The sequence below is a fragment of the Hemicordylus capensis genome, chromosome 5 (assembly GCF_027244095.1).
Source record: "Hemicordylus capensis ecotype Gifberg chromosome 5, rHemCap1.1.pri, whole genome shotgun sequence".
Taxonomy (NCBI): Eukaryota; Metazoa; Chordata; class Lepidosauria; order Squamata; family Cordylidae; genus Hemicordylus; species Hemicordylus capensis.
This window is the reverse complement of record NC_069661.1, coordinates 138,431,453-138,449,415: the sequence shown is the minus strand read 5'-3', so window position 1 is coordinate 138,449,415 and position 17,963 is coordinate 138,431,453. Positions and strand designations below refer to the sequence as shown.

The following is a 17,963-nucleotide window of genomic DNA, read 5'->3' as shown; positions in this document are numbered from 1 at the left end:
AGAAAATGTTAATTGTATTGAGAACAAAAAGAGACATAGAACACTTACTAACTATAAGGAAAATGAATACATTCCATATAGACCAAGGGAGAATCACTGTGCTTACAAGAGCAGAAGAGTTTACCCCCAAGTGTATATATCAGTGGCTTGATATTCAGGGATGGTTCACTAAAATATTCATAATGGCAGCTGCCAGAGGTCTGTATACTAATACTGTCTCAGGTTATAAGTGAAAATGGGTTCACCAACCTTAAGCTAGTCCCCAGTGGATAGTTGACTCTCCATATATGTGTATGTATTTTAAATGTTTAAAATATCTTGTCAGGGGACAGAGAGACAGAGAGAGATGCAAACTTTGAACAGAATTTTCATATACAAGATCATGCATCTATCTAACACTGGTTCTTTAAAATATAAGCCTAGTGTCTTCAACAGGTTTCAGCTATTACAATTGCTATACAATGCAGAATAAGAGACACTATGCTTTTTATTGGGCCAAATAGTTTTCTAAAACTTGGATACAAGCTCTTCTTCAACCATAGGTGTTTTTTTCAGAGAAAAATAAAATATGATGTTATATTTTCAAGACTGTTCAAGAAAATGTTTGCTTTCAGCTTGTATTTATTCTCTACTATGTACTTGTATTTATTTCTGTACTATTTTTTACTTCTATAAATGGAAAATATGTCAGCGAGGTTTCATTAAGGAGTGAATGGAAAATGGAATATAAAGAATAATCAATTTAATATTAGTATATTTTTATTATGACAGATATTTCATATGTGTGGTTGCATAGAACTTTATAAATCAAATTCTCCCATTTTTACAACAGTTTTTATTTTGAACGATGTGTTTATTAATCTCAAGGCAGAATAAATTCCACACTGAAAACTCAAATTCCCTAGCAATAGGCCAGCTGCAACAGCTGCACTGCTTATATGAAATGTATATTAACTGTGGATAGCTTATATGAACCCCACTGGTAACCTCAAACATGACCTGAGACTAAAGGTTTCTTTTTTAACTATGTTGGATAGTATGCTGTATTTTCACTCTGCTGGAGTCTGAACAATTCCTTCTACACTGATGTCAATCACACAGTATCAGAAAACTGATATAATCAGAGGTCTTGACATTTGAAGTGGCAGAGTTATACCATAAATTGATAAATATGGATATCTCAAAGGATTTGTTTAGAACTGCAACTTCTCAGCTTTCATTTGTTGAGATGGGGGGAATAGAAGAATAGAAGATCTGTTATTACCTGATAACAGATAATTTTGGTTAAAATTTGGTTCAGAAACCAGAGAAAGTTCGTATCTAGACAGGGAATCACATGGACAAAGATGGACTACATTGCTTTGCAACACAATCTGTGTGTCTAAAGACTTGTTCACACATCCATGTATAACTCTACACTTGATTACGTGCAGCTGAATATATGAACCAACTCACCTGAAAAGCATTGGGCATTATCAGATAATACACATTTGGATTGCTTTCCCAAGGAGGAACAAGGTCATTCCTCCCTTCTTTGCCCATCCAGTGTCCTTCTCCTGCCTTCAATGCCACAGGACATCTACATGTGGGCATAAAGTTTAAAAGATCATACATGCAGAAAAAGCAAACACATGTAGGTCCAGATCACATGATTGATGGGGGGGCATTCTCCTCATTGTTTGTAGGGGAGCCATCCAGGTAAGCAAATCGTCTGATCCAGTCCATTGTGGTTTGAACTGACAATGAGGTAATATGAAAATGTTGCCTCTGTTTGTGATAGCCCATTCACACACATAAATCCTCATTTGTTTTTGCAGTAATAATGTGATGACCGTGTGTGTGTGTCTGTGTGTGTACTAGCCCCAAGATCGTATATCTGTGACTGCTCACCAATTAGCTATATCTTTTATCCTTTCTATTTACCTACCAGAGTCTTGAATATTTTAAAATTTTAATTCACATGAAATTTTTTGTAGCTAGCTAGAATTATTCAAATATATGCATATTTATCCTAGTCGCCTAATGTGGGGTTTTAACTGTAAACTTGTGGTGGGAGGGAGGGGGTGTATACATTTTAAATGTCTTGGCAATGTTCACCTAGGTGTATAGGATGAGATATAAAAGGCTAACTCTGTGTGGGTTTATTTATGAACGATTTATAAAAAGCATTTTGTAAAGCATGTATGAATTGTATATGATTATATTTTAAAAGTTTAAAATATTGTATTTTAAAAGTATTTTCAAATTTTTGTAAAAGATGGAATTGTTTCTTAAACCCATCACGTTTTTGAAGACCATGGCCTGTTTCACAAATGCATGTACACGGCTTGATTTCTCTACCCTTGATTATTGTAGACTTGATGAATGAAGTAACTCAGATAAACTTACCTCCCCCCCCCCGATGTTCTCCCGCCCTTCCCATTGCCTCTTGGCCACATGGCTCAGCTGCACACACAAACGGCTCTCCTAGGCTTTTTCTGTGTGGCTTTCCAGAGGCCGTGATGAGCACAGTGCATTGGGGGATTCCCCTGTTAGACAGATGCGCCAGGCTTCCATCTCTGTGTTGCGCTTGTGCCCTTAACCCTGACTAAAGGCCAATCAAAAAAAGCAGGTTAGGTGGGTTAGGCACTGCAGCAGTGCCAGGATCCACCTCGATCCCAGTGCTGCACACAAGCAGCCTAACCCCAGGCTGAGCTGCCCTAGCCTGGGTTAGGCTGCTCGCGAGAACAGCCTAATTATGTTGAAGTAATGTGAGATGAAATATTAATCGTTCTCTATACTGAATGAGTTCTGATTTAAAGCCAATCCTATGGTCTGACCTTAGAGGGTACAGAACATAGATTGTGATGCTAAGTTCCCAGCACCAGCACACAAAGATATATTACCCAACCCCATAAATTAAAACAGCACTCGTAATTGACTGCAGCATTATACAAGAGAGTATTTCAAAGTTAGGAAGGGACAGATAGAGATGTGGGGCCACAGTCAGGCTCCATCCCTCATCACTTCAGTCAGCCTTCATCATTCCAGCAGCTAAAAATATTTTACTCACTGCACCTAGGAGCTATAACAAGAGGTTATTTCATGGCAACAGGAGAATCTCTTTTAATCCTTGGATTATGAATGAAAGATATTGCAAGGATTGGGGATAACAGATGCATTTTCCTAACTGTGATTATTTTTCTATTTTTGGGAATGACTATATGGATTTATTTTCTAAGAAAGCTTTGCATTCATCATATGAAAATATGTTTATAGGAATGAAGCTTTGCTCAAAATCCTATACAGTGATATAGTGATGTTTAAGAGGTTATTTGGCATACATGAGGGAAGTCTCTAAAAAGGTATATTTGGGGTTTTTATATTTGAAACATTAGCCATGTTTCCACTGAGCCTTCTTTCAGCCTGTAAAGCATCAGTAACCAGTGGTGTAGTCACAAAGTTCAGACGTTCACCATGCCAGCCCACATAGCTACATCCACCCCAGCAGCCCTGCACCATGGCCACATCAACCCCAGCAGCCACGCCCCATAGGGTGAGAGACTGGTATTGGGTGTCTGTTGCTGTTGCTGCTGCTGTTGGGTGCCTGCCTGCAGGAGAGGGAGAGGGAGAGAACATCTGCCAGCCCCCTGCTGGTCATACATCAAATGTGTGTACTTAAGTTTGGGAACCAGGGATAGACTGGGACTTCTGCTGGTGTACCGATCGCCCCGCTACTCTACAGAGTACCTAACTGAGCTGATGGACTTGGTCTCAGGCTTGGTGTTGGAGTCTCCCAGGCTTGTGGTGCTGGGGGACTTCAATGTTCATTTTGGGACCAATTTGTCCGGGGCAGCTCAGGAGTTCATAGCAGCCATGACAACTATGGGCCTATCCCAAAGGGTCTTGGGACCAACGCATATTTCATGTCGCACGCTTGATCTAGTCTTTCACTCTGATCAGGGTGGTGTTCTGTGTGGGTGGGGACTTCTGTGATTTCCTCATTGTCATGGATGGACCATCATCTGGTTAAGGTTGGACTCACAGTCACACCCCACCTTCACAGGGGCGAGGGGCCTATTAGAATGGTCCACCCAAGAAGGTTATTGGATCCAGTAGGGTTCCAAGAAGCCTTGGAGGGATTTAGTGTTGGCTCTGCTTGTGATCCTTTTGATGCCCTGGTGTAGAACTGGAACAGCAAGCTCACCAGGGCAGTAGACATGATCACACCTAAGCGTCCTCACCGACCCGCTTCAAAACTGGCCCCTTGGTATACGGAAGAACTACGGGGGCTGAAGTGATGAGGTAGATGACCAGTGAGGTAGGCGCAAGTGGAGAAAGACTCGGCTCTAATCCAACAGATTGCAACATAGAGCACATTTGAAGACCTATGCTCAGGCAATACATGCGGCAAAGAAATGATTCTTTTCTGCCCGTATTGCATCTGCAAGTTCATGTCCAGCAGAGTTGTTCAGGGTTGTGAGAGAGCTACTATGTGCCCCTCCTCCCTTGAATCAGAATATGGAACCCTCGATTACGCTCTCTGACATGTTTAAGTAATTCTTTATTGAAAAAATTTCTCATATTCGGACTGACTCCATCTCCACAATTACCTCAGTGTCTGATGTGGAGGTGTCCAGCAACTCCTCTTGTGTGATCAGTTCCAGTTTGTGACTCCTAAGGATGTGGACAAGCTGATTCGAGTGCTGCGGCCTACCACCTGTTCTCTTGACCCTTGCCCGACATGACTTATACTATCTGCCGGGGGGTAGCTGTAGAGGGCCTGACAGAAATTATAAATGCTTCTCTGAGGGAAGGCAGGATGCCTTCTTGTCTTAAGGAGGCAATTATTAAACTGCTTACTTTCGATCCCTCAGAGCTGAGCAACTACAGGCCTGTCTCCAACCTTCCGTGGCTGGGCAAGGTAATTGAGAGGGTAGTGGCTTCCCAGCTCCAGACAGTCTTGGAGGAAACTGATTATCCTGACCCATTTCAAACTGACTTTTGGGCAGGCTATGGGGTGGAGACTGCCTTGGTCGGCCTGATGGATGATCTCCAACTGGGAATTGACAGAGGAAGTGTGACTCTGATGGTCCTTTTGGACCTCTCGGCAGCTTTCAATACTATTGACCATAGTATCCTTCTGGAGCATCTGAGAGGGCTGGGAGTGGGAGGCACTGCTTTGCAGTGGATCCACCCCTACCTCTTGGGCAGGTTCCAGATGGTGTCCCTTGGAAACTGCTCTTCTTCAAAATCTGAACTTTTGTATGGTATGCCTCAAGGCTCCATATTGTCTCCGATGTTGTTTAACATCTACATGAAACCGCTGGGAGATATCATCAGGAGATTTGGTGCAGGGTGCTATCAGTATGCTGATAACACTCAAATCTATTTCTCCATGTCAGCATCATCAGGAGAAGCCATAACCTGCCTAAATGTCTGGAGTCGGTGATGGGCTGGATGATGATGATGATGATTTACATTTATATCCCGCTCTTCCTCCAAGGAGCCCAGAGCGGTGTACTACATACTTGAGTTTCTCTTTCACAACAACCCTGTGAAGTAGGTTAGGCTGAGAGAGAAGTGACTGGCCCAGAGTCACCCAGCTAGTTTTATGGCTGAATGGGGATTTGAACTCGGGTCTCCCCGGTCCTAGTCCAGCACTCTAACTACTACACCACTATAACAAACTGAGATTGAATCCAGATAAGACAGAGGTACTCATTGTGTGGGGTCGAAACTCGAGAGACAATTTTTATCTGCCTGTTCTGGATGGGGTCACACTTCCCCAGAAGGAACAGGTACGCAGTCTAGCCTCTCCCTGGTGTCCTGGGTTGAGGGAGTGGCCAGAAGTGCCTTCTATCAGCTTTGGCTGATACACCAGCTGCGTCCGTTTCTTGAGATGAACGAACACAAAACAGTAGTACATCTGCTGGTAACCTCCAGACTGGATTACAGCAATGCACTGTGTGAGGTTGCTGTTGTATGTATTCTGGAAACTACAGTTGGTCCAGAATGCGGCAGCCAAGTTGGTCGCTGGGTCATCTTGGAGAGACCATATTACTCCCTTACTGAAGGAGCTACGCTGGCTGCTGAAATGTTTCTGAGCAAAATACAAAGTGTTGGTTGTAACCTATAAAGCCCTAAAAAGCTTGGGCTCTGGGTATTTAAGAGAATGTCTTCTTTGTCACCACCGCCCATTGAGATCATCAGGAGAGGTCTGTCTGCAGTTGCCACCGGCTTGTCTGGTGTCTACTCAGGGACGGGCCTTTTCTGCTGCTTCCCCGAGGCTTTGGAATGCGCTCTCTACTGAAATAAGAGCTTCCCCATCTCTGACAGCTTTTTAAGTCTTTAAAGACGCATCTGTTCACCCAGGCTTTTAATTAATATTGTTTTAATGGTTTTTATGCTGTTTTAAAATATTTTTTTAAAAAATTAAGTTGTTATAATGTCTTAAACATTTTGTGTTTTTTTGTTTTAACTAATGTTTTGCTTTTTCTGGGTTGTTGTTTTTTGTTGTTGTAAACCTCCTAGAGATGTACGTTTTGGGAAGTATAAAAATATGTTAAATTAAAATAAAATAAAATAAATACCCCCAAAGCAAAAAGCACCAAGCAAATGACTGCTTTATATTATTTCTATTTTTAAGTGCAGTTTCATTGTTTTGTGTGCAAACATGCAAGCTGTGGGGGAAAAACCTTTTAAAAAGAAACCTGTCCAAAGTATATTGGACTATATCAGCACCAGTAATTAATATTCTGAGAGAAAGTGATGGTGACTAAAAAACAGCACTGTACATTTTGGTGGACACCCATAGTACAAGTTCTAGTTGTTTTACTCTAGGGCCTCTGAAATTGGACTAATTTCAACATCCTAGCTAGCAGCCACTCTGTTCTAGTGTCCTCAGCAGCATGGTGAGTCATTAGCCAAAGATTAACATATTTCTCTGGTTTCCATGGCCTCAGTTGGCCCATTATATTTTACAAACAGCATCAATGAGACATGTTTGTCAATCTGGATCATATGCCTGAAACAATCAGGTTCATGCAACTGAATCCTCTTTCACATGCTGAGGTGCTGCTAGGGATGACCTTTGTACATTGCATCAGAGGGTTTAAATAAGGTGGTATCTGCTGGTCACAGTTTTTCAGGTATTCTCTGAATGCTAGGCTTGTATGAGAACAAAAAAAAAACATAAGTGTGTTTTTTGTGTCAGACAACTGAAATGGTATTACAAGTAGCCAGGCCAGAAACAGGCTAAACTTGATGACAAAAATAAATAAATAAATAAATACTGGCATTAAGCAGTTATCTTCTAAGCAGGGGCCATCGTTGTTAGTGGGTGATCTGGGATGTTTCCATGATGGAGACAATTGAGGGGCAGGTGACCAATAAGAACAACAACAAAACCTCTAGAAAGTAACAGAAAAGCTATACAAGAGCTGGAGGTTGACAAAGTGCCAGAAATCTCCTGGGTCAAGAGTGGATCCAAGAGGAAAACTGGGCCATTAGATACAGAAAACTGGGCCATTAGATGTGCAGGAATGCAGACATGTCCTGAAATGATCTGGGGGTGTCTCAGAACAGGCATGTGCTGAGAACAGCCATGGAGAACAGCCATGTGCTCAGTCAGGCTTACAGGAACAAAGGGGTACATTCCATCCTTTGCTTTCCTCATTTGGAGCTGGCCAAAAGCATCAAGTAAGCTTGCAAGCAAGCTGTTCCCAAAGCAGCAACTAACCTTTACTGCCCCACATCCCCAATTAGAAGTGCTTAAAGGCACAGAAACAAGCAAAGCTCTCTCACAGTTCCAGCCCAGCCACAAAGCAGAAGCCCCACACATACTCACCAATTTAATTTGCCTACCTCAGAAGTAGCAGGACAGCAGGAAGGGCTCCCTTTGTAGCAGCAGAATGAAGGAAACCTGGCCTTGGCTTGCTTCTTGGTTGGCTTATCGTCATACAAATTGAAATGATTTATATGATAGCAAGCCAACCAAGAAGCAAGGAGATTGAAAGCCAGTGCCAAAAACAGGAAGCAAGGGGAAAACAGCCCGCCAAAATGGCACTTGGAACACTCAAAACTTTCCAATTCGGAACAGGGTTGTCAGATTCCAAGCTCGAAACAGGTCCTGCTTTTCACTTATTTTCCCTCCCCCACTCCCTTTCCCTCCCCCCTCTCTCGCACATCCCTCCATGAGTACAGTAAAGATAAAGTGTGCCATCAAGTCAATTTTGACTCCTGGCGCCCACAGAGCCCTGTGGTTTTCTTTTGCTAGAATACAGGAGGGATTTACCATTCCCTCCTCCCACGCAGTATGAGATGATGCCTTTCAGCAGCAGGGATGTGCACGGTACAGTAATCTGGGGTAGGGATGTGCACGGAACCAGTTTGTAGGCCCTTTATGGGTTTCTGAACCGGTTCAAAAAACCAGCAGTTCTGCTGGTTTGATGGCAGTAGGTGTCTAGCTTTAAGAGCGGGAGACGGTGCACTTGCCCCTCCCACCGCTTTCCCCCCACTGGAGTCTCTTTTTTTAAAAGCCCATTGGGGCGGCAGCATACCTCCCTGATGCCCCATTGCCTCCATTTTCTGGATATGAACAGATGTCTCCGACACACCTGTACACATCCATGTATGTTCCGGCGCACACAGGTGCGTCAGAGACTTCCGGTCATATCTGGAAAATGGGGGCAATGGGGCGGCAGAGAGGTATGCTGCCGCTTTGTTGGGCATTTTAAAAAATGGACACCGGCAGGTGGGAAAGGGGTGGGAGGGGTAAGTGCACCCTCCCTCGCTCTTAAAGCAGCACCCCCGCTGCTGGAGCTTCCCCACCACGGTTCTGTGCACATCCCAAATCTGGTGTATTTCTCCTTTATTAGTTTTTGTGGCTTATAAGCATAAATGTGTGAATTTACCTTGTTGTGGTGATAGATTTCTTAATTTATTTGATTTATAGAAATACTTGTTCTTCATGTTGTTTGTTCTGAATCTACAATCTATGACTGAAAGAGAGTGTTTGTCAGAGAGACATTTTTATTTCTCTATGTAAACTACTGTGGTAACTGTTGTTGAAAGTGGTATATAAATATTCATAGTAGTAATAGTAGCAGTAGAGAGAGAATAGTTTATTTCTTGGAACATAGGGTCCAGGATTTAAATATGCATATGAATTTATAAGAAAGATAAGTAAATATATGAATGGTATACTTTTTTCAAAGATAGCAATTCTTCTGCCATCCTGTAGTGCTTACAGTATCTAGCATTTCTGTTTCATTTAAGTTAACAAAGTTCTTCAGAGCTCACCCAATTTTTATCAAATGGAATGTAATTCAGTTGTCCCAAAGACTTTCCTTTAGAAACATTTCATTTTTCTGTTGGGAATATGAAAATAATAATGAAAGCAAGGTTCACAAGGGGAAGAAACTTGAAGGATTTTTCTTCATTCTAGTATTCTCTTAATTTCACACTTTGGAACTTAAAAGATACCCTATTTCAGTTTGAAGAAAAATATCTTTGTAGATCTTTTTGTTCCAGATATGATGACAAGTAAGGAAAAGTAGATTGATCTTTTCTATCGGTTTTCTGGCAGAACAACCTAGTCTCTGTTGTAGCAAAACCAGCCTATTGTTTCCTGTCTCACTTAAACAGTCCCTTCCTGATTAACTGATTTCCATAGCATTAGATCCTGTAAGGGTGTCACAGGCATATTTGAAAAAGCAATTTGGCAAATCCTGTTTTCACAAGTGTTACTTTGTGAAAGCAAAATAAAAGTCGCTTCAAAAATATGAATTCAGACAGTGCAGCACATGCAATTTCATAGTATGAGCTTCTGTGGTGTATTTGTTGACAACATACACACATTGCTAAGCAACTGCATCTTACAGATCCAGCAATCTGTCACTCTTTTTCAACACTTCCTGAACATACATTCCCTTTTCACCTTCAACTGAGAATGTTTAAACACATTTATTGCAAACTACTGCAGCTGGAAATCTTTACAGGATATGTAAGAACTTGAAGTGGGACTAACAAGAGTAGCTCATTGATGCAATGTCTAAGTATTTTAAGATAGAAGTTCTCCCATACACTCTGTATTATTGTCTGCTAATAGGAAACACCATTTTTAATAATGTTCAATTATATGGAGTGTGGCTTGTGGGTTTCATTAAGTAAATGGATCCCTAATTCAAGCACTGTTGTTGTTGTTGTTGTTGTTGTTGTTATTTTACATTTATATCCCGCTCTTCCTCCAAGGAACCCAGAGTGGTGTACTACATACTTGAGTTTCTCTTTTGCAACAACCCTGTGAAGTAGGTTAGGCTGAGAGCGAAGTGACTGGCCCAGAGTCACCCAGCTAGTTTCATGGCTGAATGGGGATTTGAACTAGGGTCTCCCCAGTTCATCATCACATAGGAAACCACTACACCACGCTGGCTCTTCCTCCATTACAGCTCTCACGCTGTTATTTTATTTAACTCATAAGCAAATTGGGAAAATATTGGTATGTATATATCATTACACCTTTGCATGTTTGTCAACATTCTTGTAGATTCCTTTCATGATGGGGAGGAAGAAAATTTGTGTATTTCTTCTGTAATGCCTAATTTGTCTCAGTGTGCTCTGTGCACAGACCCATTGTGTGCTCATGGGATCCCTCTGCAAAGGCACTTCGGGGTGGGGCACATGCTTCCTCAGACAAGTAGTTTGCTTCCCCACCTGTCCCCCCATTTCTTTTTCAAAAATCTAAAATGAAGGACACAGCTCACCCACCCATAAGTTCACTTTGCCCCTTGGGTAAACTCCTCCCCCTGAATTTTTTTTTCTGGTGCAAGTACTGTCTTCATCAAAGCCAGGGGCAAGAGGCAGCTTTTTGCCTCACCTCATCAGTGAACCAATGTGAAACACTTTACATTTTGCCATTCCCTTTTCAAGTCCCTTTGAGTTCAGTGGATAAATTAAGCACACACTTAAATTCCTCCTATTGGAATTTTTTTAACTTGTTGAGAATTGCTCGACTTCAGCTGCATCACAGTGTGCTAAAGTTTATAGTGAGTGAAGAAACTTGTGTGTGTGTGTCTGGATAGATAGATAGATAGATAGATAGATAGATAGATAGATAGATAGATAGATTTGAGCTTTCTATGGCTTTCAGTCCTAAACATGCTTGATTGGAGAATTGATTGCAGTCAACAGGACAATTAAAAATATATTTTAAGATTAAGAAAAAAGACTTTGGCAGCAATCCTATGCATTATTTCATGCTTAAGCCCACTGGTTTCAACAGATATTTGTATGACTGACTATGTAACAAAAAAGGTTGTTTGTGTACTAGTTACTATTAGTTAAGCTTCTGAATACTGTAAATATCTTTTTGCAGATTGGCCCAATGTATTTTTCCTCATTTTTTTAGAGAATGCATTTAAAATTAGCTATGGGTTGTATATTTAGATAAGTCTTCCCATGAACTCTGTTCTATCAAGAAATCAGAAAGATAAGTTTAGTCCCTCTGGTCAGTGAACACTTAATCAGAAAGATAATGAGACTTAAAATGGGAAGTGTTAGGTTACCAAAAATACCTTATCATTGTCCACACCCCATCAGCAGTTTCATTCTGAAAGGTCCCAGTAGACCTTCCAAGACTGGAAGGAAATCTAATTTTGTTGTTATCTCTTTTGTGACTTCCCTTTCTGCAATCCACATTGTGCCTGAGAGTAATGCCATTCTTGAGAGGGGTTGAGAGCTGTCCATATTTAGAATGCTACATATCTTGTAGTTCATTTTGTTTCAAATTCTAGGTGTGTTTCAAAATCCTTAAGGCTAAACCTGGAACATCTGGAATATGTGGAATCTTACCTTAAAATCAGAATGAATCCATGTGGCTATTGAGACTAAAAAGTGTTTCAGTGATCTCTCTCTGGCCTACTTCTCAGAAGGTGATCTACCTGTGTCTGGGCTGTACCTTTTCAGATGGCAGACAGGAGGGGACATGATGGAATGTTCCTCCATACAATAACTTCCCTTTGCTTAGAAAATGGCATATGTGGGAGGGGGCAGGTTCTAGACTGCTGCTCTCCCTAATATGCTTATTTTCTGCATGGAGGGAGTTTGGTTTGTACCATAGCAAAAGGTACAGTGGGGGTATTCAAATCTGAATACTTTCTTATTTAAAAACAAAACTTCTTGTATGGTCAGCATATATGGGAGAACTCTAAGCTAGAAACACCTTGACACACAACTTTTATATAAACAGTAACTTTTCCTATGTGATGAAACTTTCAGATATTCAATCCCCATCCACATTGGTAGAGTCCAGCAATACACAGAGCTGCTGATCATGTATAGCAGCCCTTACCTTTTAGGGTGCTTATAAGGGTATGTCAGTAGATAGTCACATGTGCTCTGTACCTTTTACACCTTCTTAAAGAAGAAGAAAACTCATTGGTGGCATGAGAACAATTACTAGTAGTGTTTTTGAGATTAAAAGGACAAGTTAGGCATTAATTTCAATGGGACTCCTTTGAATAATTGTCATCATGTCAGCTATAATCTTTAAGTAGCAAAACAGCATATACAGCTTTGATATTAGTTATGATAATGAAGAATTGCCCTTATTAATTTATATTTTTTTCATATAAATGCACAGTTTCTCCAGTCATTAACACCTAAAACATGTGATTTTGAAACTTCTGTAGAAAAGATAATTACTGAAATCTAGTAAAAACACCTAAGTTCTGTTTTAATCTTTTCCTTATTCAGAACAGGTGTTTTGACATATGGATGGACTTTATTTTTGTAATCATCCAGGAACAGTCTGTGTAACACAGTATAATCAGTGTTGCATATATGTTATGTTTGTTTTTTAAACCTTCTTCACTTGGCTCCCGCTCCTTTACTTCAGAGACATTTTCATTGCTTGTTCAGGCTATTCTCTTTGTGTGCAACCCCTTCCCATAGTTTGATACACAAATTTTGAGAGCTACTTACTGTAATAATAAAGGTTTCCTCACTGAGAAAGACATTTATTTTGGGCTGGTATGGGACATTTTCCCTAATGATGCATAATAATGATCTGATGAATAAAAGAGAAACAGTGTTAACCCTTCATAAGCCACTGATTCTTAAATGATGACATAATAGGAAGTCCTTTGTTGTGACAGCATTTGGCTACTGGTACTGTCAATAGACTAAGAATGTGCATGAATCAATTTTTTCAATTCGATTGGTGCCCGAATTGCATCACCCCTGATTTGTTTTGTGTCCAAATCTATCCCCCTGAATCACCTCAGATTCAATTTTGATTTGGTTTGGTTTGGTTTCAAATAGATTTGGACCACATATAAAGGTCCTAGGGGCACCAAATTTGGGTGGTGGGTAGGTCCCCATGAGTGACACCTACCACCCAAATTTCAAGGTAATGGGGCACTTGGTTGATTTTTAATTTTCTTTTAGTTTTTACTGATTTTGTATGTTTTTGCTATAGGAAATAATGGGGATTCGACTGCCCAACCTTACCCTAACATGGATCCCCAGCTTTAATTTTTTTAAAAAATCTAATCTCTGGCCCTTGTAGAAGTGGAGTTATGGGGCAGAATGTGCGGTCACTATTTTTCAAGTGTTTGGAATCTTTGGTATATAATCTCTCTCCCCCCCCCCCCATGACTCCCTATGAGGACTCCTTGTACCCCTTCATTTCTTCTGTTCATTTTGACAAACATTGGACAGTGCCCACTGTCAACTGCTATGTGCCAACTACATCCCCGCTCACACACACACACACACACACACACACACACACACACTCAAGGCAGTGGGGTACTCAGTTTATTTTTTAGGAATATTTAAGTGTTTAGATTCTTCAATGTCTACTAACCTTTCCTCATAATGAATCCCTATGAGGATGCATTATACCCTAATCCTATGAGGATTCAGTATATGCCTTCATTTCTTCTCTTCATTTTGTCTGTCATTGGACAGTTCTAACTGCCAAGTGCCATGTGTCAAATACAACACACACACACACACACACACACACACACACACTGAGGCACTCAGTTTATTTTTTTATTTTATTTTTTAGGAATTTTTGAAGTGTTTAGATTTGTTGGTATCTTCATTACACACCTTCATTTCTTCTGTTCATTTTGACCCCACTGCTTTGCAGGTGAGGGTGGGGAATTAGTGGCATCCCATGTCCCAACCCACAAGTAACTGGGTTTTCAGTTCATATTTTAGGAATATTTGAGGAGTTTAGATTATTTGGTGTGTAATGAATCCTCATAGGGATTCATTATGAGGAAAGGTTATTAGACACTAAATATTCTAAACACTTGAAAAAAAATCCTAGATCATAAACTGATTAGTACCCCAGAGCCTTGTGGGTGGGAGGGGGGTGTAGTTGGCACATGGCAGTTGACAGTTGGCATTGTCCAAAGACAGTCAAAATGAATAGAAGAAATGAAGGTGTGTAATAAACCTTCAGAGGGATTCATTGAAGGAAAGTTATTATACACCAAAGAATCCAAACACTTGAAAAATAGTGATCTTTGCTCCATAACTCCACTTCTACAAGGGCTAGAGCTAGAGCTAAACTGAGTACCCCAGTGTGTGTGTGTGTGTCTGTGTCTGTGTCTGTGTCTGTGTGTAATTAACACAAGGCAGTTGGCAGTTGACACTGTCCAATGACAGTCAAAATGAAGAGAAGAAATGAAGGTATGCAATGAATCCTCATAGGGATTCATTATGAGGAAAAGTTATTATATACCAAATAATCCAAACACTTGAAAAATAGTGACCACACATTTTTCTCCATAACTCTACTTCTACAAGGGCTAGAGCTTAGGTTTTGTTTTTGTTTTTTTTTAATGAAAGCTGGAATCTGGGGAAATTATTGGAGGCATCTGAATCTTGAAGCAATTCAAATAAAATCTGGCGCGATTCGATTTGGACCCAAATCTAGTCAATGGACCACAGGGGTGATTTGTTCTGTCTCCAAATCATCCAAATCAGCTAGATTCGGGTACAAGTTGATTTGTACCCAAATTGATTTGCACTTTCCTACAATAGGCCCATCCTTTGGACCATTTCCATCCAGCAACTACCCTTCCCAAGCACCCAATACATTTTATAAAATTGTTGGATGGGGTGAAGGATAGCGAGTCAGTATGGGGACCTTATGGAGGCTTGATAAATACCATTGCACATTTAAATTTGGCATTCATGTACTGCTAGATCAAGGCCAGCACAACTACATGGAGAGTGTAAGGTTTTCTTGTTTTTAAAAGAGTGGAGAATTAGTTATGAAAACATTTCAATAGGACCCCAAAAGGCATTTTTTCACATTGTTACCAATAGCAAATGGAACCTGTAATGATTTAAGTTTTAAAATAGGTTTTATTATCTTCTCTGAGATTTAATTATTGGAGTGACTGTGACTCTAAATTAACACTATATACCTAGTTAGGTTTAACAGGAACAATATCTATCTATCTATTATTTATTTATTTATTGGATTTATATACCGCCCTTCCAAAAATGGCTCAAGGCAGTTATATCTAGGGGAAACAAACAATAGGATCCAAGTCCATCTTATTATTGGAGCTCAGAGAGAATACAGGGTAGGCACTTAAAACCTATTCAAAATCAATGGGAGCGTTAACTCTCTCCCACTGGGACTTAATTAAGATGTAAATATCATTAGCTTTGGCTAGATTAAATCTCTACTTCATGTTAATTTTGTTTTTTAAAAATGATTTGGGGGTAAGATTAAAAAAGATTTTTTTTTAATGGCTCACTGAACCCCCAAACTGGGTATGTGTGTTTGGTCCAGGGTCGAGCCAAACTGGGGGTGGTTCAGCTTGACCTCAAACCTTTGAACCGAACAGCTTCAATATTAGGGGTGCACACGGAACCAACTGGTCCGGTTCGTTTCGAGTCCGGATGGGACCCGGACTCGACTGGGCCAGTTTGGTCCAGCACCCCCTCAAACCCCGCCAGTTTGGTTCAGTCCGAAGGGCTTCACAAACATTTTTTAAAAGTAATTAAAACATTATTTTTTAACTTACCCCCTTTGAGGAAGTTGTTGGAGGCAGCAGGGGGTTCACGGAGGTTCCCCCTCCCCCTGCTGGCCTCCCTTTATGCCGCCACTTGCTGTTCGGCCAGCTGTTTGGCCTGTTCGGGCCTTCTCCCTCCGGCACGGTGGCCATTTTGGAGGCTGCCATGCCTGCACAATTGGCCTCTGCATTCCCCAGGCCTGCCGAGTGGCTGGTGGCAGCATAAAGGGAGGCCAGCAGGGGGAGGGGGAACCTCCGTGGACCTCCCCCCCACCACCACCTCCAACAACTCCCCCAAAGGAGGTAAGTTAAAAAATTAAAAAAAAAAAATCCGCAAACCCCTATTCAGGGTCCGCAAACCCCTATTCAGGGTCAGATTAAACAGGGGATGGTTCGGTTCAGCCTCCAGAATACTGGAGGGGGTTACCGTTGCCTCCTCCCACAAAGTATGAGATGATGCCTTTCAGCAGCTTCCTATATCACTGCTGCCTGATATAGGTGTTTCTCATAGTCTGGAAAACATACCAGCAGGGGTTTGAACTGGCAACCTTTGGCTTGGTAGTCAAGCCATTTCCCTACTGCGCCATTAGGTGGCTTACATAGAGATATAGCTATATAAAATTGTATTTGTGGTGCTTGTCAGCATCTTACACTCTAAGATCACAAGCTTTAATTATTCATCATGTTGGCACTGGCTTTCACATTAAGAACAAAAATCCTGTCAACCGGAGGGTAAAGCAGCAGTACTGAGCTGCTGCCAAGTGGGACAAGTTTGAGAAAGGATAAGTCATTCCAGGCCTAAAGCCATAAATAAAGGAGTAACTGCTTTGTACTGAAGTCAATGCACTTTGTCACCACTATCCAGAATAAAACTCTGTACTGTCATACCAATGCTCCATGGAGAGAAGAGGAGAACCCTAATAAAACTGGCAAAGTATTTCGATCATGGCTATGAAATAATAAGCCTTCTGCTCAAAGGAAGACTTTCCTATAGCATTTGGCAATCATTTCACAAATACAAATTTAATTAGGCTTTATAGCCTGTAACTAAGGGGTTCCAGTACCAATACTACCTATTTCCAATCTAATGTGGCTGTTTCAGCTACACAGAGATACCTCCCTGCTAACTGAGCAAAGAGGCACCTTTTAAAGTGGCAATTCTCTTATATTTAGTAGAGAGAGAACAACTATCCTTATCCAACCCCAGTACAGCATCCCTCCAGTGGTTGTTTTCTGGTGTGGTTGTTTTGTGGTGTGGGAGCTGGGCCAAAGGAGAGAATTAAGACAGACATACAATTTAGGAAAGAAGGTGAAATAGAAAAACAGTGTAGGGGGGAGGGAAGGCATTATTTAGTACACAGCTTCCTGTATTGCCCCACATTTTGTCACCTAAAATCTGTCATATCTTCTGGACATAGTAGACACTGTATCTGGGAATATTTTGAATATCTTCCCTTTCTAAAAAGGAAAATGTGTGTACAGTACAAGGAGAAGCAGAGCATCTTGACACAGGTGATGAGTAAAGGTATGAATTATATTAAAAACAGGTACTATATGCTAATTCCTAAATTAGTAAAAATCAAATGATCTAAAAAAGAATTGCACAAAGTATACCTTCCTAGATGCTGTAAATACTCTCTTGACTTATAAATCAACATGTTTTAATGATCAAATTTGCACCATTGTTTAATGTGTGAAGAAGTGGGAAAATTGATTTAAATCAATGATTTAAACCACCAGACCCTGGTGGACAGACCCTGATCATTCCCTGTTGCTCCAGGGCCATTATGCCCCTGCCCCCCAGGAGACATCGCTGCCTGCCTGGCCTCTGTGGGCCCTCTTTGCCACTGCTGCCATATCCTTCCTCTTCTCACCACTCCCATGGCCATTAATCTGCTGTTGTTGGGGAAGGTGAGCTTCCCTCACTGGTGTGAA

The 17,963-nt window shown here is 41.0% G+C and overlaps 1 protein-coding gene and 1 long non-coding RNA gene across 6 annotated transcripts in view; one reads left to right on the top strand and one right to left on the bottom strand.

Annotated features, from left to right (window-relative positions):
* The window catches only part of SEMA3A (semaphorin 3A), a 332,084-nt gene that overhangs the window by 122,876 nt on the left and 191,245 nt on the right, over positions 1 to 17,963 (top strand). The window contains exon 1 of one of the 5 annotated variants that reach the window (XM_053257039.1): positions 16,235 to 16,331. The exons of the other annotated variants lie outside the window; for them this stretch is intronic. The gene's annotated coding sequence lies outside the window, so the exon portion shown is untranslated. Of the gene's footprint in view, positions 1 to 16,234; positions 16,332 to 17,963 lie in introns of those variants that run through there. 5 annotated transcript variants of the gene reach the window in all.
* LOC128327788 (uncharacterized) lies at positions 9,251 to 16,174 on the bottom strand. The gene is made up of 3 exons (XR_008308785.1): positions 16,041 to 16,174; positions 12,964 to 13,048; positions 9,251 to 9,350 (listed from the first exon to the last, which is right to left on the bottom strand). It is a non-coding gene; the product is annotated as an uncharacterized LOC128327788 (long non-coding RNA).